Here is a 24,412-nt window from a genome sequence, read left to right on the forward strand (position 1 = left end):
ATGCATTTCGGTGAGAGTGTGCGCGCAGAAGGGGATAGCCATAAATGACTGTGTGTGCGTGCCAGTTAGAGTGCGCTTGCATAAGACCAAGCAGCACAGACTGCCAGAAAAGGGAGTGCGCGTGAGTGAGAGCGAGCAGCACAGACCGCTGGAAAAGGGAGGGTGCGTGCATGAGAGCGAGCAGCACAGACTGCCAGAAAAGGGAGTGCGCGTGAGTGAGAGCGAGCAGCACAGACCGCTGGAAAAGGGAGGGTGCGTGCATGAGAGCGAGCAGCACAGACCGCCAGAAAAGGGAGTGCGCGTGCGTGAGAGCGAGCAGCACAGACTGCCGGAAAAAGGAGTGCGCTTGTGTGAGAGCGAGCAGCACAGACTGCCGGAAAAGGGAGTGTGCGTGCGTGAGAGCGAGCAGCACAGACCGCCGGAAAAGGGAGTGCGCTTGTGTGAGAGCGAGCAGCACAGACCACCGGAAAAGGGAGTGCGCTTGTGTGAGAGCGAACAGCACAGACTGCCGGAAAAGGGAGTGCGCTTGTGTGAGAGCGAGCAGCACAGACCACCGGAAAAGGGAGTGCGCTTGTGTGAGAGCGAGCAGCACAGACTGCCGGAAAACGGAGTGGGCTTGTGTGAGAGCGAGCAGCACAGACTGCCGGAAAAGGGAGTGCGCTTGTGTGAGAGCGAGCAGCACAGACTGCCGGAAAAGGGAGTGCGCTTGCTTGAGAGCGAGCAGCACAGACTGCCGGAAAAGGGAGTGCGCTTGTGTGAGAGCGAGCAGCACAGACCGCCAGAAAAGGGAGTGCGCTTGTGTGAGAGCGAGCAGCACAGACTGCTGGAAAACGGAATGCGCTTGTGTGAGAGCGAGCAGCACAGACTGCCGGAAAACGGAGTGGGCTTGTGTGAGAGCGAGCAGCACAGACTGCCGGAAAAGGGAGTGCGCTTGTGTGAGAGCGAGCAGCACAGACTGCCGGAAAAGGGAGTGCGCGTGCGTGAGAGCGGGTAGCACAGACTGCCGGAAAAGGGAGTGCGTGTGCGTGAGAGCGAGCAGCACAGACTGCTGGAAAAGGGAGTGCGCGTGCGTGAGAGTGAGCAGCACAGACTGCTGGAAAAGGGAGTGCACTTGTGTGAGAGCGAGCAGCACAGACTGCCGGAAAAGGGAGTGCGCTTGTGTGAGAGCGAGCAGCACAGACCGCCAGTAAAGGGAGTGCACTTGTATGAGAGCGAGCAGCACAGACTGCCGGAAAAGGGACTGCGCTTGTGTGAGAGCGAGCAGCACAGACTGCTGGAAAAGGGAGTGCGCTTGTGTGAGAGCGAGCAGCACAGACTGCCGGAAAAGGGAGTGCGCTTGTGTGAGAGCGAGCAGCACAGACTGCCGGAAAAGGGAGTGCGCTTGTGTGAGAGCGAGCAGCACAGACCGCCGGAAAAGGGAGTGCGCTTGTGTGAGAGCGAGCAGCACAGACCGCCGGAAAAGGGACTGCGATTGTGTGAGAGCGAGCAGCACAGCCTGCCGGAAAAGGGAGTGCGCGTGTGTGAGAGCGAGCAGCACAGACCGCCGGAAAAGGGAGTGCGCTTGTGTGAGAGCGAGCAGCACAGACTGCCGGAAAAGGGAGTGTGCGTGTGTAAGAGCGAGCAGCACAGACCACCGGAAAAGGGAGTGCGCTTGTGTGACAGCGAGCAGCACAGACTGCCAGAAAAGGGAGTGTGCTTGTGTGAGAGCGAGCAGCACAGACTGCTGGAAAAGGGAGTGCGCTTGTGTGAGAGCGAGCAGCACAGACCGCCGGAAAAGGGAGTGCGCGTGTGTGAGAGCGAGCAGCACAGACTGCTGGAAAAGGGAGTGTGCGTGCGTGAGAGCGAGCAGCACAGACTGCCGGAAAAGGGGTGTGCTTGTGTGAGAGCGAGCAGCACGGACCGCCAGAAAAGGGAGTGTGCGTGCGTGAGAGCGAGCAGCACAGACCGCCAGAAAAGGGAGTGCGCGTGCGTGAGAGCGAGCAGCACAGACTGCCGGAAAAGGGAGTGCGCTTGTGTGAGAGTGAGCAGCACAGACTGCCGGAAAAGGGAGTGCGCTTGTGTGAGAGCGAGCAGCACAGACTGCCGGAAAAGGGAGTGCGCTTGTGTGAGAGCGAGCAGCACAGACTGCCGGAAAAGGGGTGTGCTTGTGTGAGAGCGAGCAGCACGGACCGCCAGAAAAGGGAGTGCGCGTGCGTGAGAGCGAGCAGCACAGACCGCCAGAAAAGGGAGTGCGCGTGCGTGAGAGCGAGCAGCACAGACTGCCGGAAAAGGGAGTGCGCGTGAGTGAGAGCGAGCAGCACAGACCGCTGGAAAAGGGAGGGTGCGTGCATGAGAGCGAGCAGCACAGACCGCCAGAAAAGGGAGTGCGCGTGCGTGAGAGTGAGCAGCACAGACTGCCGGAAAAAGGAGTGCGCTTGTGTGAGAGCGAGCAGCACAGACTGCCGGAAAAGGGAGTGTGCGTGCGTGAGAGCGAGCAGCACAGACCGCCGGAAAAGGGAGTGCGCTTGTGTGAGAGCGAGCAGCACAGACCACCGGAAAAGGGAGTGCGCTTGTGTGAGAGCGAACAGCACAGACTGCGGGAAAAGGGAGTGCGCTTGTGTGAGAGCGAGCAGCACAGACTGCCGGAAAAGGGAGTGCGCTTGTGTGAGAGCGAGCAGCACAGACTGCCGGAAAAGGGAGTGCGCTTGCTTGAGAGCGAGCAGCACAGACTGCCGGAAAAGGGAGTGCGCTTGTGTGAGAGCGAGCAGCACAGACCGCCAGAAAAGGGAGTGCGCTTGTGTGAGAGCGAGCAGCACAGACTGCTGGAAAACGGAATGCGCTTGTGTGAGAGCGAGCAGCACAGACTGCCGGAAAACGGAGTGGGCTTGTGTGAGAGCGAGCAGCACAGACTGCCGGAAAAGGGAGTGCGCTTGTGTGAGAGCGAGCAGCACAGACTGCCGGAAAAGGGAGTGCGCGTGCGTGAGAGCGGGTAGCACAGACTGCCGGAAAAGGGAGTGCGTGTGCGTGAGAGCGAGCAGCACAGACTGCTGGAAAAGGGAGTGCGCGTGCGTGAGAGTGATAAGCACAGACTGCTGGAAAAGGGAGTGCACTTGTGTGAGAGCGAGCAGCACAGACTGCCGGAAAAGGGAGTGCGCTTGTGTGAGAGCGAGCAGCACAGACCGCCAGTAAAGGGAGTGCACTTGTATGAGAGCGAGCAGCACAGACTGCCGGAAAAGGGACTGCGCTTGTGTGAGAGCGAGCAGCACAGACTGCTGGAAAAGGGAGTGCGCTTGTGTGAGAGCGAGCAGCACAGACTGCCGGAAAAGGGAGTGCGCTTGTGTGAGAGCGAGCAGCACAGACTGCCGGAAAAGGGAGTGCGCTTGTGTGAGAGCGAGCAGCACAGACCGCCGGAAAAGGGACTGCGATTGTGTGAGAGCGAGCAGCACAGCCTGCCGGAAAAGGGAGTGCGCTTGTGTGAGAGCGAGCAGCACAGACTGCCGGAAAAGGGAGTGCGCTTGCTTGAGAGCGAGCAGCACAGACTGCCGGAAAAGGGAGTGCGCTTGTGTGAGAGCGAGCAGCACAGACCGCCAGAAAAGGGAGTGCGCTTGTGTGAGAGCGAGCAGCACAGACTGCTGGAAAACGGAATGCGCTTGTGTGAGAGCGAGCAGCACAGACTGCCGGAAAACGGAGTGGGCTTGTGTGAGAGCGAGCAGCACAGACTGCCGGAAAAGGGAGTGCGCTTGTGTGAGAGCGAGCAGCACAGACTGCCGGAAAAGGGAGTGCGCGTGCGTGAGAGCGGGTAGCACAGACTGCCGGAAAAGGGAGTGCGTGTGCGTGAGAGCGAGCAGCACAGACTGCTGGAAAAGGGAGTGCGCGTGCGTGAGAGTGAGCAGCACAGACTGCTGGAAAAGGGAGTGCACTTGTGTGAGAGCGAGCAGCACAGACTGCCGGAAAAGGGAGTGCGCTTGTGTGAGAGCGAGCAGCACAGACCGCCAGTAAAGGGAGTGCACTTGTATGAGAGCGAGCAGCACAGACTGCCGGAAAAGGGACTGCGCTTGTGTGAGAGCGAGCAGCACAGACTGCTGGAAAAGGGAGTGCGCTTGTGTGAGAGCGAGCAGCACAGACTGCCGGAAAAGGGAGTGCGCTTGTGTGAGAGCGAGCAGCACAGACTGCCGGAAAAGGGAGTGCGCTTGTGTGAGAGCGAGCAGCACAGACCGCCGGAAAAGGGAGTGCGCTTGTGTGAGAGCGAGCAGCACAGACCGCCGGAAAAGGGACTGCGATTGTGTGAGAGCGAGCAGCACAGCCTGCCGGAAAAGGGAGTGCGCGTGTGTGAGAGCGAGCAGCACAGACCGCCGGAAAAGGGAGTGCGCTTGTGTGAGAGCGAGCAGCACAGACTGCCGGAAAAGGGAGTGTGCGTGTGTAAGAGCGAGCAGCACAGACCACCGGAAAAGGGAGTGCGCTTGTGTGACAGCGAGCAGCACAGACTGCCAGAAAAGGGAGTGTGCTTGTGTGAGAGCGAGCAGCACAGACTGCTGGAAAAGGGAGTGCGCTTGTGTGAGAGCGAGCAGCACAGACCGCCGGAAAAGGGAGTGCGCGTGTGTGAGAGCGAGCAGCACAGACTGCTGGAAAAGGGAGTGTGCGTGCGTGAGAGCGAGCAGCACAGACTGCCGGAAAAGGGGTGTGCTTGTGTGAGAGCGAGCAGCACGGACCGCCAGAAAAGGGAGTGTGCGTGCGTGAGAGCGAGCAGCACAGACCGCCAGAAAAGGGAGTGCGCGTGCGTGAGAGCGAGCAGCACAGACTGCCGGAAAAGGGAGTGCGCTTGTGTGAGAGTGAGCAGCACAGACTGCCGGAAAAGGGAGTGCGCTTGTGTGAGAGCGAGCAGCACAGACTGCCGGAAAAGGGAGTGCGCTTGTGTGAGAGCGAGCAGCACAGACTGCCGGAAAAGGGGTGTGCTTGTGTGAGAGCGAGCAGCACGGACCGCCAGAAAAGGGAGTGCGCGTGCGTGAGAGCGAGCAGCACAGACCGCCAGAAAAGGGAGTGCGCGTGCGTGAGAGCGAGCAGCACAGACTGCCGGAAAAGGGAGTGCGCGTGAGTGAGAGCGAGCAGCACAGACCGCTGGAAAAGGGAGGGTGCGTGCATGAGAGCGAGCAGCACAGACCGCCAGAAAAGGGAGTGCGCGTGCGTGAGAGTGAGCAGCATAGACTGCCGGAAAAAGGAGTGCGCTTGTGTGAGAGCGAGCAGCACAGACTGCCGGAAAAGGGAGTGTGCGTGCGTGAGAGCGAGCAGCACAGACCGCCGGAAAAGGGAGTGCGCTTGTGTGAGAGCGAGCAGCACAGACCACCGGAAAAGGGAGTGCGCTTGTGTGAGAGCGAACAGCGCAGACTGCCGGAAAAGGGAGTGCGCTTGTGTGAGAGCGAGCAGCACAGACTGCCGGAAAACGGAGTGGGCTTGTGTGAGAGCGAGCAGCACAGACTGCCGGAAAAGGGAGTGCGCTTGTGTGAGAGCGAGCAGCACAGACTGCCGGAAAAGGGAGTGCGCTTGCTTGAGAGCGAGCAGCACAGACTGCCGGAAAAGGGAGTGCGCTTGTGTGAGAGCGAGCAGCACAGATCGCCAGAAAAGGGAGTGCGCTTGTGTGAGAGCGAGCAGCACAGACTGCTGGAAAACGGAATGCGCTTGTGTGAGAGCGAGCAGCACAGACTGCCGGAAAACGGAGTGGGCTTGTGTGAGAGCGAGCAGCACAGACTGCCGGAAAAGGGAGTGCGCTTGTGTGAGAGCGAGCAGCACAGACTGCCGGAAAAGGGAGTGCGCGTGCGTGAGAGCGGGTAGCACAGACTGCCGGAAAAGGGAGTGCGTGTGCGTGAGAGCGAGCAGCACAGACTGCTGGAAAAGGGAGTGCGCGTGCGTGAGAGTGATAAGCACAGACTGCTGGAAAAGGGAGTGCACTTGTGTGAGAGCGAGCAGCACAGACTGCCGGAAAAGGGAGTGCGCTTGTGTGAGAGCGAGCAGCACAGACCGCCAGTAAAGGGAGTGCACTTGTATGAGAGCGAGCAGCACAGACTGCCGGAAAAGGGACTGCGCTTGTGTGAGAGCGAGCAGCACAGACTGCTGGAAAAGGGAGTGCGCTTGTGTGAGAGCGAGCAGCACAGACTGCCGGAAAAGGGAGTGCGCTTGTGTGAGAGCGAGCAGCACAGACTGCCGGAAAAGGGAGTGCGCTTGTGTGAGAGCGACCAGCACAGACCGCCGGAAAAGGGACTGCGATTGTGTGAGAGCGAGCAGCACAGCCTGCCGGAAAAGGGAGTGCGCGTGTGTGAGAGCGAGCAGCACAGACCGCCGGAAAAGGGAGTGCGCTTGTGTGAGAGCGAGCAGCACAGACTGCCGGAAAAGGGAGTGTGCGTGTGTAAGAGCGAGCAGCACAGACCACCGGAAAAGGGAGTGTGCGTGTGTGACAGCGAGCAGCACAGACTGCCGGAAAAGGGAGTGTGCTTGTGTGAGAGCGAGCAGCACAGACTGCTGGAAAAGGGAGTGCGCTTGTGTGAGAGCGAGCAGCACAGACCGCCGGAAAAGGGAGTGCGCGTGTGTGAGAGCGAGCAGCACAGACTGCTGGAAAAGGGAGTGTGCGTGCGTGAGAGCGAGCAGCACAGACTGCCGGAAAAGGGGTGTGCTTGTGTGAGAGCGAGCAGCACGGACCGCCAGAAAAGGGAGTGTGCGTGCGTGAGAGCGAGCAGCACAGACCGCCAGAAAAGGGAGTGCGCGTGCGTGAGAGCGAGCAGCACAGACTGCCGGAAAAGGGAGTGCGCTTGTGTGAGAGTGAGCAGCACAGACTGCCGGAAAAGGGAGTGCGCTTGTGTGAGAGCGAGCAGCACAGACTGCCGGAAAAGGGAGTGCGCTTGTGTGAGAGCGAGCAGCACAGACTGCCGGAAAAGGGGTGTGCTTGTGTGAGAGCGAGCAGCACAGACTGCCGGAAAAGGGGTGTGCTTGTGTGAGAGCGAGCAGCACGGACCGCCAGAAAAGGGAGTGCGCGTGCGTGAGAGCGAGCAGCACAGACCGCCAGAAAAGGGAGTGCGCGTGCGTGAGAGCGAGCAGCACAGACTGCCGGAAAAGGGAGTGCGCTTGTGTGAGAGCGAGCAGCACAGACTGCCGGAAAAGGGAGTGCGCTTGTGTGAGAGCGAGCAGCACAGACTGCCGGAAAAGGGAGTGCGCTTGTGTGAGAGCGAGCAGCACAGACTGCCGGAAAAGGGAGTGCGCTTGCGTGAGAGCGAGCAGCACAGACTTCCGGAAAAGGGAGTGCGCTTGTGTGAGAGCGAGCAGCACAGACTTCCGGAAAAGGGAGTGCGCTTGTGTGAGAGCGAGCAGCACAGACCGCCAGAAAAGGGAGTGCGCTTGTGTGAGAGCGAGCAGCACAGACCGCCAGAAAAGGGAGTGTGCGTGCGTGAGAGCGAGCAGCACAGACTGCCGGAAAAGGGAGTGTGCGTGCATGAGAGCGAGCAGCACAGACTGCCGGAAAAGGGAGTGCGCTTGTGTGAGAGCGAGCAGCACAGACCGCCGGAAAAGGGAGTGCGCGTGCGTGAGAGCGAGCAGCACAGACTGCCGGAAAAGCGAGTGTGCTTGTGTGAGAGAGAGCAGCACAGACTGCTGGAAAAGGGGGTGCGCGTGAGTGAGAGCGAGCAGCACAGACCGCCAGTAAAGGGAGTGCGCGTGCGTGAGAGCGCGCAGCACAGACTGCCGGAAAAGCGAGTGTGCTTGTGTGAGAGAGAGCAGCACAGACTGCTGGAATTGGGGGTGCGCGTGAGTGAGAGCGAGCAGCACAGACCGCCAGAAAAGGGAGTGCGCGAGCGTGAGAGCGAGCAGCACAGACTGCCGGAAAAAGGAGTGCGCTGGTGTGGGAGCGAGCAGCACAGACTGCCGGAAAAAGGAGTGCACGAGCGTTTGAGAGAGCAGCACAGACCGCCAGAAAAGGGAGTGCGCGTGCGTGAGAGCGAGCATCACAGACTGCCGGAAAAGGGAGTGTGCGTGCGTGAGAACGAGCAGCACAGACCGCCAGAAAAGGGAGTGCGCTTGCGTGAGAGCGAGCAGCACAGACTGCCGGAAAAGGGAGTGCACTTGCGTGAGAGCGAGCAGCACAGACTGCCGGAAAAGGGAGTGCGCGTGCGTGAGAGCGAGCAGCACAGACCGCCGGAAAAGGGAGTGTGCGTGCGTGAGAGCGAGCAGCACAGACTGCCGGTAAAGGGAGTGCGTTTGAGTGAGAGCAAGCAGCACAGACTGCCGGAAAAGGGAGTGCGTTTGTGTTGTGTGAGAGCGATCAGCACAGACTGCCGGAAAAGGGAGTGCGCTTGTGTGAGAGCGAGCAGCACAGACTGCCGGAAAAGGGAGTGCGCTTGTGTGAGAGCGAGCAGCACAGACCGCCAGAAAAGGGAGTGCGCTTGTGTGAGAGCGAGCAGCACAGACTGCCGGAAAAGGGAGTGCGTTTGTGTTGTGTGAGAGCGATCAGCACAGACCACCGGAAAAGGGAGTGCGCGTGCGTGAGAGCGAGCAGCACAGACTGCCGGAAAAGGGAGTGCGCTTGTGTGAGAGCGAGCAGCACAGACCGCCAGAAAAGGGAGTGTGCTTGTGTGAGAGCGAGCAGCACAGACCGCCGGAAAAGGGAGTGCACGTGCGTGAGAGCGAGCAGCACAGACTGCCGGAAAAGGGACTGCGCTTGTGTGAGAGCGAGCAGCACAGACCGCCGGAAAAGGGAGTGCGCTTGTGTGAGAGCGAGCAGCACAGTCCGCCAGAAAAGGGAGTGCGCTTGTGTGAGAGCGAGCAGCACAGACCGCTGGAAAAGGGAGTGCACGTGCGTGAGAGCGAGCAGCACAGACTGCCGGAAAAGGGAGTGCACGTGCGTGAGAGCGAGCAGCACAGACTGCCGGAAAAGGGAATGCGCGTGCGTGAGAGCGAGCAGCGCAGACCGCCAGAAAAGGGAGTGCGCGTGCGTGAGAGAGAGCAGCACAGACTGCTGGAAAAGGGAGTGGGCGTGCGTGAGAGCGAGCAGCACAGACTGTCGGAAAAGGGAGTGCGCGTGCGTGAGAGCGAGCAGCACAGACGGCCAGAAAAGGGAGTGCGCTTGTGTGAGAGCGAGCAGCACAGACTGTCGGAAAAGGGACTGCGCTTGTGTGAGAGCGAGCAGCACAGACTGTCGGAAAAGGGAGTGCGCGTGCGTGAGAGCGAGTAGCACAGACTGCCGGAAAAGGGAGTTCGCGTGTGTGAGAGGGAGCAGCACAGACTGCCGGAAAAGGGACTGCGCTTGTGTGAGAGCGAGCAGCACTGACTGTCGGAAAAGGGAGTGCGCGTGCGTGAGAGCGATAGCACAGACTGCAGGAAACGGGAGTGCGCTTGTGTGACAGCGAGCAGCACAGACTGCCGGAAAAGGGAGTGCGCGTGTGTGAGAGCGATCAGCACAGACCACCGGAAAAGGGAGTGCGCGTGCGTGAGAGCGAGCAGCACAGACTGCCGGAAAAGGGAGTGCGCTTGTGTGAGAGCGAGGAGCACAGACCGCCAGAAAAGGGAGTGTGCTTGTGTGAGAGCGAGCAGCACAGACCGCCGGAAAAGGGAGTGCACGTGCGTGAGAGCGAGCAGCACAGACTGCCGGAAAAGGGACTGCGCTTGTGTGAGAGCGAGCAGCACAGACCGCCGGAAAAGGGAGTGCGCTTGTGTGAGAGCGAGCAGCACAGACCGCCAGAAAAGGGAGTGCGCTTGTGTGAGAGCGAGCAGCACAGACCGCTGGAAAAGGGAGTGCACGTGCGTGAGAGCGAGCAGCACAGACTGCCGGAAAAGGGAGTGCACGTGCGTGAGAGCGAGCAGCACAGACTGCCGGAAAAGGGAATGCGCGTGCGTGAGAGCGAGCAGCGCAGACCGCCAGAAAAGGGAGTGCGCGTGCGTGAGAGAGAGCAGCACAGACTGCTGGAAAAGGGAGTGGGCGTGCGTGAGAGCGAGCAGCACAGACTGTCGGAAAAGGGAGTGCGCGTGCGTGAGAGCGAGTAGCACAGACTGCCGGAAACGGGAGTGCGCTTGTGTGAGAGCGAGCAGCACAGACTGCCGGAAAAGGGAGTGCGCGTGCGTGAGAGCGAGCAGCACAGACTGCTGGAAAAGGGAGTGCGCGTGCGTGAGAGCGAGTAGCACAGACTGCCGGAAACGGGAGTGCGCTTGTGTGAGAGCGAGCAGCACAGACTGCCGGAAAACGGAGTGGGCTTGTGTGAGAGCGAGCAGCACAGACCGCCAGTAAAGGGAGTGCGCGTGCGTGAGAGCGCGCAGCACAGACTGCCGGAAAAGCGAGTGTGCTTGTGTGAGAGAGAGCAGCACAGACTGCTGGAAAAGGGGGTGCGCGTGAGTGAGAGCGAGCAGCACAGACCGCCAGAAAAGGGAGTGCGCGTGCGTGAGAGCGAGCAGCACAGACTGCCGGAAAAAGGAGTGCGCTGGTGTGGGAGCGAGCAGCACAGACTGCCGGAAAAAGGAGTGCACGAGCGTTTGAGAGAGCAGCAATGACCGCCAGAAAAGGGAGTGCGCGTGCGTGAGAGCGAGCATCACAGACTGCCGGAAAAGGGAGTGTGCGTGCGTGAGAACGAGCAGCACAGACCGCCAGAAAAGGGAGTGCGCTTGCGTGAGAGCGAGCAGCACAGACTGCCGGAAAAGGGAGTGCGCTTGCGTGAGAGCGAGCAGCACAGACTGCCGGAAAAGGGAGTGCGCGTGCGTGAGAGCGAGCAGCACAGACCGCCGGAAAAGGGAGTGTGCCTGCGTGAGAGCGAGCAGCACAGACTGCCGGTAAAGGGAGTGCGTTTGAGTGAGAGCAAGCAGCACAGACTGCCGGAAAAGGGAGTGCGTTTGTGTTGTGTGAGAGCGATCAGCACAGACTGCCGGAAAAGGGAGTGCGCTTGTGTGAGAGCGAGCAGCACAGACTGCCGGAAAAGGGAGTGCGCTTGTGTGAGAGCGAGCAGCACAGACCGCCAGAAAAGGGAGTGCGCTTGTGTGAGAGCGAGCAGCACAGACTGCCGGAAAAGGGAGTGCGTTTGTGTTGTGTGAGAGCGATCAGCACAGACCACCGGAAAAGGGAGTGCGCGTGCGTGAGAGCGAGCAGCACAGACTGCCGGAAAAGGGAGTGCGCTTGTGTGAGAGCGAGCAGCACAGACCGCCAGAAAAGGGAGTGTGCTTGTGTGAGAGCGAGCAGCACAGACCGCCGGAAAAGGGAGTGCACGTGCGTGAGAGCGAGCAGCACAGACTGCCGGAAAAGGGACTGCGCTTGTGTGAGAGCGAGCAGCACAGACCGCCGGAAAAGGGAGTGCGCTTGTGTGAGAGCGAGCAGCACAGTCCGCCAGAAAAGGGAGTGCGCTTGTGTGAGAGCGAGCAGCACAGACCGCTGGAAAAGGGAGTGCACGTGCGTGAGAGCGAGCAGCACAGACTGCCGGAAAAGGGAGTGCGCTTGTGTGAGAGCGAGCAGCACAGACCGCCGGAAAAGGGAGTGCGCGTGCGTGAGAGCGAGCAGCACAGACTGCCGGAAAAGCGAGTGTGCTTGTGTGAGAGAGAGCAGCACAGACTGCTGGAAAAGGGGGTGCGCGTGAGTGAGAGCGAGCAGCACAGACCGCCAGTAAAGGGAGTGCGCGTGCGTGAGAGCGCGCAGCACAGACTGCCGGAAAAGCGAGTGTGCTTGTGTGAGAGAGAGCAGCACAGACTGCTGGAAAAGGGGGTGCGCGTGAGTGAGAGCGAGCAGCACAGACCGCCAGAAAAGGGAGTGCGCGAGCGTGAGAGCGAGCAGCACAGACTGCCGGAAAAAGGAGTGCGCTGGTGTGGGAGCGAGCAGCACAGACTGCCGGAAAAAGGAGTGCACGAGCGTTTGAGAGAGCAGCACAGACCGCCAGAAAAGGGAGTGCGCGTGCGTGAGAGCGAGCATCACAGACTGCCGGAAAAGGGAGTGTGCGTGCGTGAGAACGAGCAGCACAGACCGCCAGAAAAGGGAGTGCGCTTGCGTGAGAGCGAGCAGCACAGACTGCCGGAAAAGGGAGTGCGCTTGCGTGAGAGCGAGCAGCACAGACTGCCGGAAAAGGGAGTGCGCGTGCGTGAGAGCGAGCAGCACAGACCGCCGGAAAAGGGAGTGTGCGTGCGTGAGAGCGAGCAGCACAGACTGCCGGTAAAGGGAGTGCGTTTGAGTGAGAGCAAGCAGCACAGACTGCCGGAAAAGGGAGTGCGTTTGTGTTGTGTGAGAGCGATCAGCACAGACTGCCGGAAAAGGGAGTGCGCTTGTGTGAGAGCGAGCAGCACAGACTGCCGGAAAAGGGAGTGCGCTTGTGTGAGAGCGAGCAGCACAGTCCGCCAGAAAAGGGAGTGCGCTTGTGTGAGAGCGAGCAGCACAGACTGCCGGAAAAGGGAGTGCGTTTGTGTTGTGTGAGAGCGATCAGCACAGACCACCGGAAAAGGGAGTGCGCGTGCGTGAGAGCGAGCAGCACAGACTGCCGGAAAAGGGAGTGCGCTTGTGTGAGAGCGAGCAGCACAGACCGCCAGAAAAGGGAGTGTGCTTGTGTGAGAGCGAGCAGCACAGACCGCCGGAAAAGGGAGTGCACGTGCGTGAGAGCGAGCAGCACAGACTGCCGGAAAAGGGACTGCGCTTGTGTGAGAGCGAGCAGCACAGACCGCCGGAAAAGGGAGTGCGCTTGTGTGAGAGCGAGCAGCACAGTCCGCCAGAAAAGGGAGTGCGCTTGTGTGAGAGCGAGCAGCACAGACCGCTGGAAAAGGGAGTGCACGTGCGTGAGAGCGAGCAGCACAGACTGCCGGAAAAGGGAGTGCACGTGCGTGAGAGCGAGCAGCACAGACTGCCGGAAAAGGGAATGCGCGTGCGTGAGAGCGAGCAGCGCAGACCGCCAGAAAAGGGAGTGCGCGTGCGTGAGAGAGAGCAGCACAGACTGCTGGAAAAGGGAGTGGGCGTGCGTGAGAGCGAGCAGCACAGACTGTCGGAAAAGGGAGTGCGCGTGCGTGAGAGCGAGCAGCACAGACGGCCAGAAAAGGGAGTGCGCTTGTGTGAGAGCGAGCAGCACAGACTGTCGGAAAAGGGACTGCGCTTGTGTGAGAGCGAGCAGCACAGACTGTCGGAAAAGGGAGTGCGCGTGCGTGAGAGCGAGTAGCACAGACTGCCGGAAAAGGGAGTTCGCGTGTGTGAGAGGGAGCAGCACAGACTGCCGGAAAAGGGACTGCGCTTGTGTGAGAGCGAGCAGCACTGACTGTCGGAAAAGGGAGTGCGCGTGCGTGAGAGCGAGTAGCACAGACTGCAGGAAACGGGAGTGCGCTTGTGTGACAGCGAGCAGCACAGACTGCCGGAAAAGGGAGTGCGCGTGTGTGAGAGCGATCAGCACAGACCACCGGAAAAGGGAGTGCGCGTGCGTGAGAGCGAGCAGCACAGACTGCCGGAAAAGGGAGTGCGCTTGTGTGAGAGCGAGGAGCACAGACCGCCAGAAAAGGGAGTGTGCTTGTGTGAGAGCGAGCAGCACAGACCGCCGGAAAAGGGAGTGCACGTGCGTGAGAGCGAGCAGCACAGACTGTCGGAAAAGGGAGTGCGCGTGCGTGAGAGCGAGCAGCACAGACGGCCAGAAAAGGGAGTGCGCTTGTGTGAGAGCGAGCAGCACAGACTGTCGGAAAAGGGACTGCGCTTGTGTGAGAGCGAGCAGCACAGACTGTCGGAAAAGGGAGTGCGCGTGCGTGAGAGCGAGTAGCACAGACTGCCGGAAAAGGGAGTTCGCGTGTGTGAGAGGGAGCAGCACAGACTGCCGGAAAAGGGACTGCGCTTGTGTGAGAGCGAGCAGCACTGACTGTCGGAAAAGGGAGTGCGCGTGCGTGAGAGCGAGTAGCACAGACTGCAGGAAACGGGAGTGCGCTTGTGTGACAGCGAGCAGCACAGACTGCCGGAAAAGGGAGTGCGCGTGTGTGAGAGCGATCAGCACAGACCACCGGAAAAGGGAGTGCGCGTGCGTGAGAGCGAGCAGCACAGACTGCCGGAAAAGGGAGTGCGCTTGTGTGAGAGCGAGGAGCACAGACCGCCAGAAAAGGGAGTGTGCTTGTGTGAGAGCGAGCAGCACAGACCGCCGGAAAAGGGAGTGCACGTGCGTGAGAGCGAGCAGCACAGACTGCCGGAAAAGGGACTGCGCTTGTGTGAGAGCGAGCAGCACAGACCGCCGGAAAAGGGAGTGCGCTTGTGTGAGAGCGAGCAGCACAGACCGCCAGAAAAGGGAGTGCGCTTGTGTGAGAGCGAGCAGCACAGACCGCTGGAAAAGGGAGTGCACGTGCGTGAGAGCGAGCAGCACAGACTGCCGGAAAAGGGAGTGCACGTGCGTGAGAGCGAGCAGCACAGACTGCCGGAAAAGGGAATGCGCGTGCGTGAGAGCGAGCAGCGCAGACCGCCAGAAAAGGGAGTGCGCGTGCGTGAGAGAGAGCAGCACAGACTGCTGGAAAAGGGAGTGGGCGTGCGTGAGAGCGAGCAGCACAGACTGTCGGAAAAGGGAGTGCGCGTGCGTGAGGGCGAGTAGCACAGACTGCCGGAAACGGGAGTGCGCTTGTGTGAGAGCGAGCAGCACAGACTGCCGGAAAAGGGAGTGCGCGTGCGTGAGAGCGAGCAGCACAGACTGCTGGAAAAGGGGGTGCGCGTGAGTGAGAGCGAGCATCATAGACTGCCGGAAAAGGGAGTGTGCGTGCGTGAGAACGAGCAGCACAGACCGCCAGTAAAGGGAGTGCGCGTGCGTGAGAGCGCGCAGCACAGACTGCCGGAAAAGCGAGTGTGCTTGTGTGAGAGAGAGCAGCACAGACTGCTGGAAAAGGGGGTGCGCGTGAGTGAGAGCGAGCAGCACAGACCGCCAGAAAAGGGAGTGCGCGTGTGTGAGAGCGAGCAGCACAGACTGCCGGAAAAAGGAGTGCGCTGGTGTGGGAGCGAGCAGCACAGACTGCCGGAAAAAGGAGTGCACGAGCGTTTGAGAGAGCAGCACAGACCGCCAGAAAAGGGAGTGCGCGTGCGTGAGAGCGAGCATCACAGACTGCCGGAAAAGGGAGTGTGCGTGCGTGAGAACGAGCAGCACAGACCGCCAGAAAAGGGAGTGCGCTTGCGTGAGAGCGAGCAGCACAGACTGCCGGAAAAGGGAGTGCGCTTGCGTGAGAGCGAGCAGCACAGACTGCCGGAAAAGGGAGTGCGCGTGCGTGAGAGCGAGCAGCACAGACCGCCGGAAAAGGGAGTGTGCCTGCGTGAGAGCGAGCAGCACAGACTGCCGGTAAAGGGAGTGCGTTTGAGTGAGAGCAAGCAGCACAGACTGCCGGAAAAGGGAGTGCGTTTGTGTTGTGTGAGAGCGATCAGCACAGACTGCCGGAAAAGGGAGTGCGCTTGTGTGAGAGCGAGCAGCACAGACTGCCGGAAAAGGGAGTGCGCTTGTGTGAGAGCGAGCAGCACAGACCGCCAGAAAAGGGAGTGCGCTTGTGTGAGAGCGAGCAGCACAGACTGCCGGAAAAGGGAGTGCGTTTGTGTTGTGTGAGAGCGATCAGCACAGACCACCGGAAAAGGGAGTGCGCGTGCGTGAGAGCGAGCAGCACAGACTGCCGGAAAAGGGAGTGCGCTTGTGTGAGAGCGAGCAGCACAGACCGCCAGAAAAGGGAGTGTGCTTGTGTGAGAGCGAGCAGCACAGACCGCCGGAAAAGGGAGTGCACGTGCGTGAGAGCGAGCAGCACAGACTGCCGGAAAAGGGACTGCGCTTGTGTGAGAGCGAGCAGCACAGACCGCCGGAAAAGGGAGTGCGCTTGTGTGAGAGCGAGCAGCACAGACCGCTGGAAAAGGGAGTGCACGTGCGTGAGAGCGAGCAGCACAGACTGCCGGAAAAGGGACTGCAAGTGCGTGAGAGCGAGCAACACAGACTGCCGGAAAAGGGAATGCGCGTGCGTGAGAGCGAGCAGCGCAGACCGCCAGAAAAGGGAGTGCGCGTGCGTGAGAGAGAGCAGCACAGACTGCTGGAAAAGGGAGTGGGCGTGCGTGAGAGCGAGCAGCATAGACTGTCGGAAAAGGGAGTGCGCGTGCGTGAGAGCGAGCAGCACAGACGGCCAGAAAAGGGAGTGCGCTTGTGTGAGAGCGAGCAGCACAGACTGTCGGAAAAGGGACTGCGCTTGTGTGAGAGCGAGCAGCACAGACTGTCGGAAAAGGGAGTGCGCGTGCGTGAGAGCGAGTAGCACAGACTGCCGGAAAAGGGAGTTTGCGTGTGTGAGAGGGAGCAGCACAGACTACCGGAAAAGGGACTGCGCTTGTGTGAGAGCGAGCAGCACAGACTGTCGGAAAAGGGAGTGCGCGTGCGTGAGAGCGAGTAGCACAGACTGCAGGAAACGGGAGTGCGCTTGTGTGACAGCGAGCAGCACAGACTGCCGGAAAAGGGAGTGCGCGTGTGTGAGAGCGATCAGCACAGACCACCGGAAAAGGGAGTGCGCGTGCGTGAGAGCGAGCAGCACAGACTGCCGGAAAAGGGAGTGCGCTTGTGTGAGAGCGAGGAGCACAGACCGCCAGAAAAGGGAGTGTGCTTGTGTGAGAGCGAGCAGCACAGACCGCCGGAAAAGGGAGTGCACCTGCGTGAGAGCGTGCAGCACAGACTGCCGGAAAAGGGACTGCGCTTGTGTGAGAGCGAGCAGCACAGACCGCCGGAAAAGGGAGTGCGCTTGTGTGAGAGCGAGCAGCACAGACCGCCAGAAAAGGGAGTGCGCTTGTGTGAGAGCGAGCAGCACAGACCGCTGGAAAAGGGAGTGCACGTGCGTGAGAGCGAGCAGCACAGACTGCCGGAAAAGGGAGTGCACGTGCGTGAGAGCGAGCAGCACAGACTGCCGGAAAAGGGAATGCGCGTGCGTGAGAGCGAGCAGCGCAGACCGCCAGAAAAGGGAGTGCGCGTGCGTGAGAGAGAGCAGCACAGACTGCTGGAAAAGGGAGTGGGCGTGCGTGAGAGCGAGCAGCACAGACTGTCGGAAAAGGGAGTGCGCGTGCGTGAGAGCGAGTAGCACAGACTGCCGGAAACGGGAGTGCGCTTGTGTGAGAGCGAGCAGCACAGACTGCCGGAAAAGGGAGTGCGCGTGCGTGAGAGCGAGCAGCACAGACTGCTGGAAAAGGGGGTGCGCGTGAGTGAGAGCGAGCAGCACAGACCGCCAGAAAAGGGAGTGTGAGTGCGTGAGAGCGAGCAGCACAGACTGCCGGAAAAGGGAGTGTGCATGCGTGAGAGCGAGCAGCACAGACTGCCGGAAAAGGGAGTGCGCGTGCGTGAGAGCGAGCAGCACAGACCGCCGGAAAAGGGACTGTGCGTGCGTGAGTGCGAGCAGCACAGAGCGCCAGAAAAGGGAGTGCGCGTGCGTGAGAGCGAGCAGCACAGACCGCCGGAAAAGGGAGTGTGCGTGCGTGAGAGCGAGCAGCACAGACTGCCGGTAAAGGGAGTGCGTTTGAGTGAGAGCAAGCAGCACAGACTGCCGGAAAAGGGAGTGCGTTTGTGTTGTGTGAGAGCGATCAGCACAGACCGCCGGAAAAGGGAGTGCGCGTGCGTGAGAGCGAGCAGCACAGACTGCCGGAAAAGGGAGTGCGCTTGTGTGAGAGCGAGCAGCACAGACCGCCAGAAAAGGGAGTGCGCTTGTGTGAGAGCGAGTAGCACAGACTGCCGGAAAAGGGAGTGCGTTTGTGTTGTGTGAGAGCGATCAGCACAGACCACCGGAAAAGGGAGTGCGCGTGCGTGAGAGCGAGCAGCACAGACTGCCGGAAAAGGGAGTGCGCTTGTGTGAGAGCGAGCAGCACAGACCGCCAGAAAAGGGAGTGTGCTTGTGTGAGAGCGAGCAGCACAGACCGCCGGAAAAGGGAGTGCACGTGCGTGAGCGCGAGCAGCACAGACTGCCGGAAAAGGGACTGCGCTTGTGTGAGAGCGAGCAGCACAGACCGCCGGAAAAGGGAGTGCGCTTGTGTGAGAGCGAGCAGCACAGACCGCCAGAAAAGGGAGTGCGCTTGTGTGAGAGCGAGCAGCACAGACCGCTGGAAAAGGGAGTGCACGTGCGTGAGAGCGAGCAGCACAGACTGCCGGAAAAGGGAGTGCACGTGCGTGAGAGCGAGCAGCACAGACTGCCGGAAAAGGGAATGCGCGTGCGTGAGAGCGAGCAGCGCAGACCGCCAGAAAAGGGAGTGCGCGTGCGTGAGAGAGAGCAGCACAGACTGCTGGAAAAGGGAGTGGGCGTGCGTGAGAGCGAGCAGCACAGACTGTCGGAAAAGGGAGTGCGCGTGCGTGAGAGCGAGTAGCACAGACTGCCGGAAACGGGAGTGCGCTTGTGTGAGAGCGAGCAGCACAGACTGCCGGAAAAGGGAGTGCGCGTGCGTGAGAGCAAGGAGCACAGACCACCGGAAAAGGGAGTGCGTTTGTGTGAGAGCGAGCAGCACAGACTGCTGGAAAAGGGAGTGTGCTTGTGTGAGAGCGAGCAGCACAGACTGCCGGAAAAGGGAGTGCGCTCGTGTGAGAGCGAGCAGCACAGACTGCCGGAAAGGGGAGTGCGCTTGTGTGAGAGCGAGCACCACAGACCGCCGGAAAAGGGAGTGCGCGTGCGTGAGAGCGAGTAGCACAGACTGCCGGAAAAGGGAGTGCGTTTGTGTGAGAGCGAGCAGCACAGACTGCCGGAAAACGGAGTGCGCTTGTGTGAGAGCGAGCAGCACAGACTGCCGGAAAAGGGAGTGCGCGTGCGTGAGAACGAGCAGCACAGACTGCCGGAAAAGGGAGTGCGCCTGCGTGAGAGCAAGGAGCACAGACCACCGGAAAAGGGAATGCGCTTGTGTGAGAGCGAGCAGCACAGAATGCCGGAAAAGGGAGTGCGCTTTTGTGAGAGCGAGCAGCACAGACTGCCGGAAAACGGAGTGCGCTTGTGTGAGAGCGAGCAGCACAGACCACCGGAAAAGGGAGTGCGCTTGTGTGAGAGCGAGCAGCACAGACTGCCGGAAAACGGAGTGCGCTTGTGTGAGAGCGAGCAGCACAGACTGCCAGAAAAGGGAGTGCGCTTGCATGAGAGCGAGCAGCACAGACTGCCGGAAAAGTGAGTGCGCTTGTGTGAGTGCGAGCAACACAGACTGCGGGAAAAGGGAGTGCACCTGTGTGAGAGCGAGCAGCACAGACCGCCGGAAAAGGGAGTGCGCTTGTGTGAGAGCGAGCAGCACAGACTGCCTGAAAAGGCAGTGCGCGTGCGTGAGAGCGAGCAGCACAGATTGCCGGAAAACGAACTGCGCTTGTGTGAGAGCGAGCAGCACAGACTGCTGGAAAAGGGAGTGCGCTTGTGTGAGAGCGAGCAGCACAGACTGCCTGAAAAGGTAGTGCGCGTGCATGAGAGAGAGCAGCACAGATTGCCGGAAAACGAAGTGCGCTTGTGTGAGAGCGAGCAGCACAGACCGCCAAAAAAGGGAGTGCGCGTGCGTGAGAGTGAGCAGCACAGACTGCCGGAAAAGGGGGTGCGCGTGAGTGAGAGCGAGCAGCACAGACCGCCAGAAAAGGGAGTGTGCGTGCGTGAGAGCGAGCAGCACAGACTGCCGGAAAAAGGAGTGCGCTTTTGTGGGAGCGAGCAGCACAGACTGCCGGAAAAAGGAGTGCACGAGCGTTTGAGAGAGCAGCACAGACTGCCGGAAAAGGGAGTGCGCGTGCGTGAGAGCGTGCAGCACAGACTGCCGGAAAAGGGAGTGCGCGTGCGTGAGAGCGAGCAGCACAGACCACCGGAAAAGGGAGTGCGCTTGTGTGACAGCGAGCAGCACAGACTGCCAGAAAAGGGAGTGTGCTTGTGTGAGAGCGAGCAGCACAGACTGCTGGAAAAGGGAGTGCGCTTGTGTGAGAGCGAGCAGCACAGACCGCCGGAAAAGGGAGTGCGCGTGTGTGAGAGCGAGCAGCACAGACTGCTGGAAAAGGGAGTGTGCGTGCGTGAGAGCGAGCAGCACAGACTGCCGGAAAAGGGGTGTGCTTGTGTGAGAGCGAGCAGCACGGACCGCCAGAAAAGGGAGTGTGCGTGCGTGAGAGCGAGCAGCACAGACCGCCAGAAAAGGGAGTGCGCGTGCGTGAGAGCGAGCAGCACAGACTGCCGGAAAAGGGAGTGCGCTTGTGTGAGAGTGAGCAGCACAGACTGCCGGAAAAGGGAGTGCGCTTGTGTGAGAGCGAGCAGCACAGACTGCCGGAAAAGGGAGTGCGCTTGTGTGAGAGCGAGCAGCACAGACTGCCGGAAAAGGGGTGTGCTTGTGTGAGAGCGAGCAGCACAGACTGCCGGAAAAGGGGTGTGCTTGTGTGAGAGCGAGCAGCACGGACCGCCAGAAAAGGGAGTGCGCGTGCGTGAGAGCGAGCAGCACAGACTGCCGGAAAAGGGAGTGCGCGTGAGTGAGAGCGAGCAGCACAGACCGCTGGAAAAGGGAGGGTGCGTGCATGAGAGCGAGCAGCACAGACCGCCAGAAAAGGGAGTGCGCGTGCGTGAGAGCGAGCAGCACAGACTGCCGGAAAAAGGAGTGCGCTTGCGTGAGAGCGAGCAGCACAGACTGCCGGAAAAGGGAGTGTGCGTGCGTGAGAGTGAGCAGCACAGACCGCCGGAAAAGGGAGTGCGCTTGTGTGAGAGCGAGCAGCACAGACCACCGGAAAAGGGAGTGCGCTTGTGTGAGAGCGAACAGCACAGACTGCCGGAAAAGGGAGTGCGCTTGTGTGAGAGCGAGCAGCACAGACTGCCGGAAAACGGAGTGGGCTTGTGTGAGAGCGAGCAGCACAGACTGCCGGAAAAGGGAGTGCGCTTGTGTGAGAGCGAGCAGCACAGACTGCCGGAAAAGGGAGTGCGCTTGCTTGAGAGCGAGCAGCACAGACTGCCGGAAAAGGGAGTGCGCTTGTGTGAGAGCGAGCAGCACAGACCGCCAGAAAAGGGAGTGCGCTTGTGTGAGAGCGAGCAGCACAGACTGCTGGAAAACGGAATGCGCTTGTGTGAGAGCGAGCAGCACAGACTGCCGGAAAACGGAGTGCGCTTGTGTGAGAGCGAGCAGCACAGACTGCCGGAAAAGGGAGTGCGCTTGTGTGAGAGCGAGCAGCACAGACTGCCGGAAAAGGGAGTGCGCGTGCGTGAGAGCGGGTAGCACAGACTGCCGGAAAAGGGAGTGCGTGTGCGTGAGAGCGAGCAGCACAGACCGCCAGAAAAGGGAGTGCGCTTGTGTGAGAGCGAGTAGCACAGACTGCCGGAAAAGGGAGTGCGTTTGTGTTGTGTGAGAGCGATCAGCACAGACCACCGGAAAAGGGAGTGCGCGTGCGTGAGAGCGAGCAGCACAGACTGCCGGAAAAGGGAGTGCGCTTGTGTGAGAGCGAGCAGCACAGACCGCCAGAAAAGGGAGTGTGCTTGTGTGAGAGCGAGCAGCACAGACCGCCGGAAAAGGGAGTGCACGTGCGTGAGCGCGAGCAGCACAGACTGCCGGAAAAGGGACTGCGCTTGTGTGAGAGCGAGCAGCACAGACCGCCGGAAAAGGGAGTGCGCTTGTGTGAGAGCGAGCAGCACAGACCGCCAGAAAAGGGAGTGCGCTTGTGTGAGAGCGAGCAGCACAGACCGCTGGAAAAGGGAGTGCACGTGCGTGAGAGCGAGCAGCACAGACTGCCGGAAAAGGGAGTGCACGTGCGTGAGAGCGAGCAGCACAGACTGCCGGAAAAGGGAATGCGCGTGCGTGAGAGCGAGCAGCGCAGACCGCCAGAAAAGGGAGTGCGCGTGCGTGAGAGAGAGCAGCACAGACTGCTGGAAAAGGGAGTGGGCGTGCGTGAGAGCGAGCAGCACAGACTGTCGGAAAAGGGAGTGCGCGTGCGTGAGAGCGAGTAGCACAGACTGCCGGAAACGGGAGTGCGCTTGTGTGAGAGCGAGCAGCACAGACTGCCGGAAAAGGGAGTGCGCGTGCGTGAGAGCAAGGAGCACAGACCACCGGAAAAGGGAGTGCGTTTGTGTGAGAGCGAGCAGCACAGACTGCTGGAAAAGGGAGTGTGCTTGTGTGAGAGCGAGCAGCACAGACTGCCGGAAAAGGGAGTGCGCTCGTGTGAGAGCGAGCAGCACAGACTGCCGGAAAGGGGAGTGCGCTTGTGTGAGAGCGAGCACCACAGACCGCCGGAAAAGGGAGTGCGCGTGCGTGAGAGCGAGTAGCACAGACTGCCGGAAAAGGGAGTGCGTTTGTGTGAGAGCGAGCAGCACAGACTGCCGGAAAACGGAGTGCGCTTGTGTGAGAGCGAGCAGCACAGACTGCCGGAAAAGGGAGTGCGCGTGCGTGAGAACGAGCAGCACAGACTGCCGGAAAAGGGAGTGCGCCTGCGTGAGAGCAAGGAGCACAGACCACCGGAAAAGGGAATGCGCTTGTGTGAGAGCGAGCAGCACAGAATGCCGGAAAAGGGAGTGCGCTTTTGTGAGAGCGAGCAGCACAGACTGCCGGAAAACGGAGTGCGCTTGTGTGAGAGCGAGCAGCACAGACCACCGGAAAAGGGAGTGCGCTTGTGTGAGAGCGAGCAGCACAGACTGCCGGAAAACGGAGTGCGCTTGTGTGAGAGCGAGCAGCACAGACTGCCAGAAAAGGGAGTGCGCTTGCATGAGAGCGAGCAGCACAGACTGCCGGAAAAGTGAGTGCGCTTGTGTGAGTGCGAGCAACACAGACTGCGGGAAAAGGGAGTGCACCTGTGTGAGAGCGAGCAGCACAGACCGCCGGAAAAGGGAGTGCGCTTGTGTGAGAGCGAGCAGCACAGACTGCCTGAAAAGGCAGTGCGCGTGCGTGAGAGCGAGCAGCACAGATTGCCGGAAAACGAACTGCGCTTGTGTGAGAGCGAGCAGCACAGACTGCTGGAAAAGGGAGTGCGCTTGTGTGAGAGCGAGCAGCACAGACTGCCTGAAAAGGTAGTGCGCGTGCATGAGAGAGAGCAGCACAGATTGCCGGAAAACGAAGTGCGCTTGTGTGAGAGCGAGCAGCACAGACCGCCAAAAAAGGGAGTGCGCGTGCGTGAGAGTGAGCAGCACAGACTGCCGGAAAAGGGGGTGCGCGTGAGTGAGAGCGAGCAGCACAGACCGCCAGAAAAGGGAGTGTGCGTGCGTGAGAGCGAGCAGCACAGACTGCCGGAAAAAGGAGTGCGCTTTTGTGGGAGCGAGCAGCACAGACTGCCGGAAAAAGGAGTGCACGAGCGTTTGAGAGAGCAGCACAGACTGCCGGAAAAGGGAGTGCGCGTGCGTGAGAGCGTGCAGCACAGACTGCCGGAAAAGGGAGTGCGCGTGCGTGAGAGCGAGCAGCACAGACCACCGGAAAAGGGAGTGCGCTTGTGTGACAGCGAGCAGCACAGACTGCCAGAAAAGGGAGTGTGCTTGTGTGAGAGCGAGCAGCACAGACTGCTGGAAAAGGGAGTGCGCTTGTGTGAGAGCGAGCAGCACAGACCGCCGGAAAAGGGAGTGCGCGTGTGTGAGAGCGAGCAGCACAGACTGCTGGAAAAGGGAGTGTGCGTGCGTGAGAGCGAGCAGCACAGACTGCCGGAAAAGGGGTGTGCTTGTGTGAGAGCGAGCAGCACGGACCGCCAGAAAAGGGAGTGTGCGTGCGTGAGAGCGAGCAGCACAGACCGCCAGAAAAGGGAGTGCGCGTGCGTGAGAGCGAGCAGCACAGACTGCCGGAAAAGGGAGTGCGCTTGTGTGAGAGTGAGCAGCACAGACTGCCGGAAAAGGGAGTGCGCTTGTGTGAGAGCGAGCAGCACAGACTGCCGGAAAAGGGAGTGCGCTTGTGTGAGAGCGAGCAGCACAGACTGCCGGAAAAGGGGTGTGCTTGTGTGAGAGCGAGCAGCACAGACTGCCGGAAAAGGGGTGTGCTTGTGTGAGAGCGAGCAGCACGGACCGCCAGAAAAGGGAGTGCGCGTGCGTGAGAGCGAGCAGCACAGACTGCCGGAAAAGGGAGTGCGCGTGAGTGAGAGCGAGCAGCACAGACCGCTGGAAAAGGGAGGGTGCGTGCATGAGAGCGAGCAGCACAGACCGCCAGAAAAGGGAGTGCGCGTGCGTGAGAGCGAGCAGCACAGACTGCCGGAAAAAGGAGTGCGCTTGCGTGAGAGCGAGCAGCACAGACTGCCGGAAAAGGGAGTGTGCGTGCGTGAGAGTGAGCAGCACAGACCGCCGGAAAAGGGAGTGCGCTTGTGTGAGAGCGAGCAGCACAGACCACCGGAAAAGGGAGTGCGCTTGTGTGAGAGCGAACAGCACAGACTGCCGGAAAAGGGAGTGCGCTTGTGTGAGAGCGAGCAGCACAGACTGCCGGAAAACGGAGTGGGCTTGTGTGAGAGCGAGCAGCACAGACTGCCGGAAAAGGGAGTGCGCTTGTGTGAGAGCGAGCAGCACAGACTGCCGGAAAAGGGAGTGCGCTTGCTTGAGAGCGAGCAGCACAGACTGCCGGAAAAGGGAG

Source organism: Scyliorhinus torazame, chromosome 2 (genome assembly GCF_047496885.1).
Source record: "Scyliorhinus torazame isolate Kashiwa2021f chromosome 2, sScyTor2.1, whole genome shotgun sequence".
Lineage (NCBI taxonomy): Eukaryota > Metazoa > Chordata > Chondrichthyes > Carcharhiniformes > Scyliorhinidae > Scyliorhinus > Scyliorhinus torazame.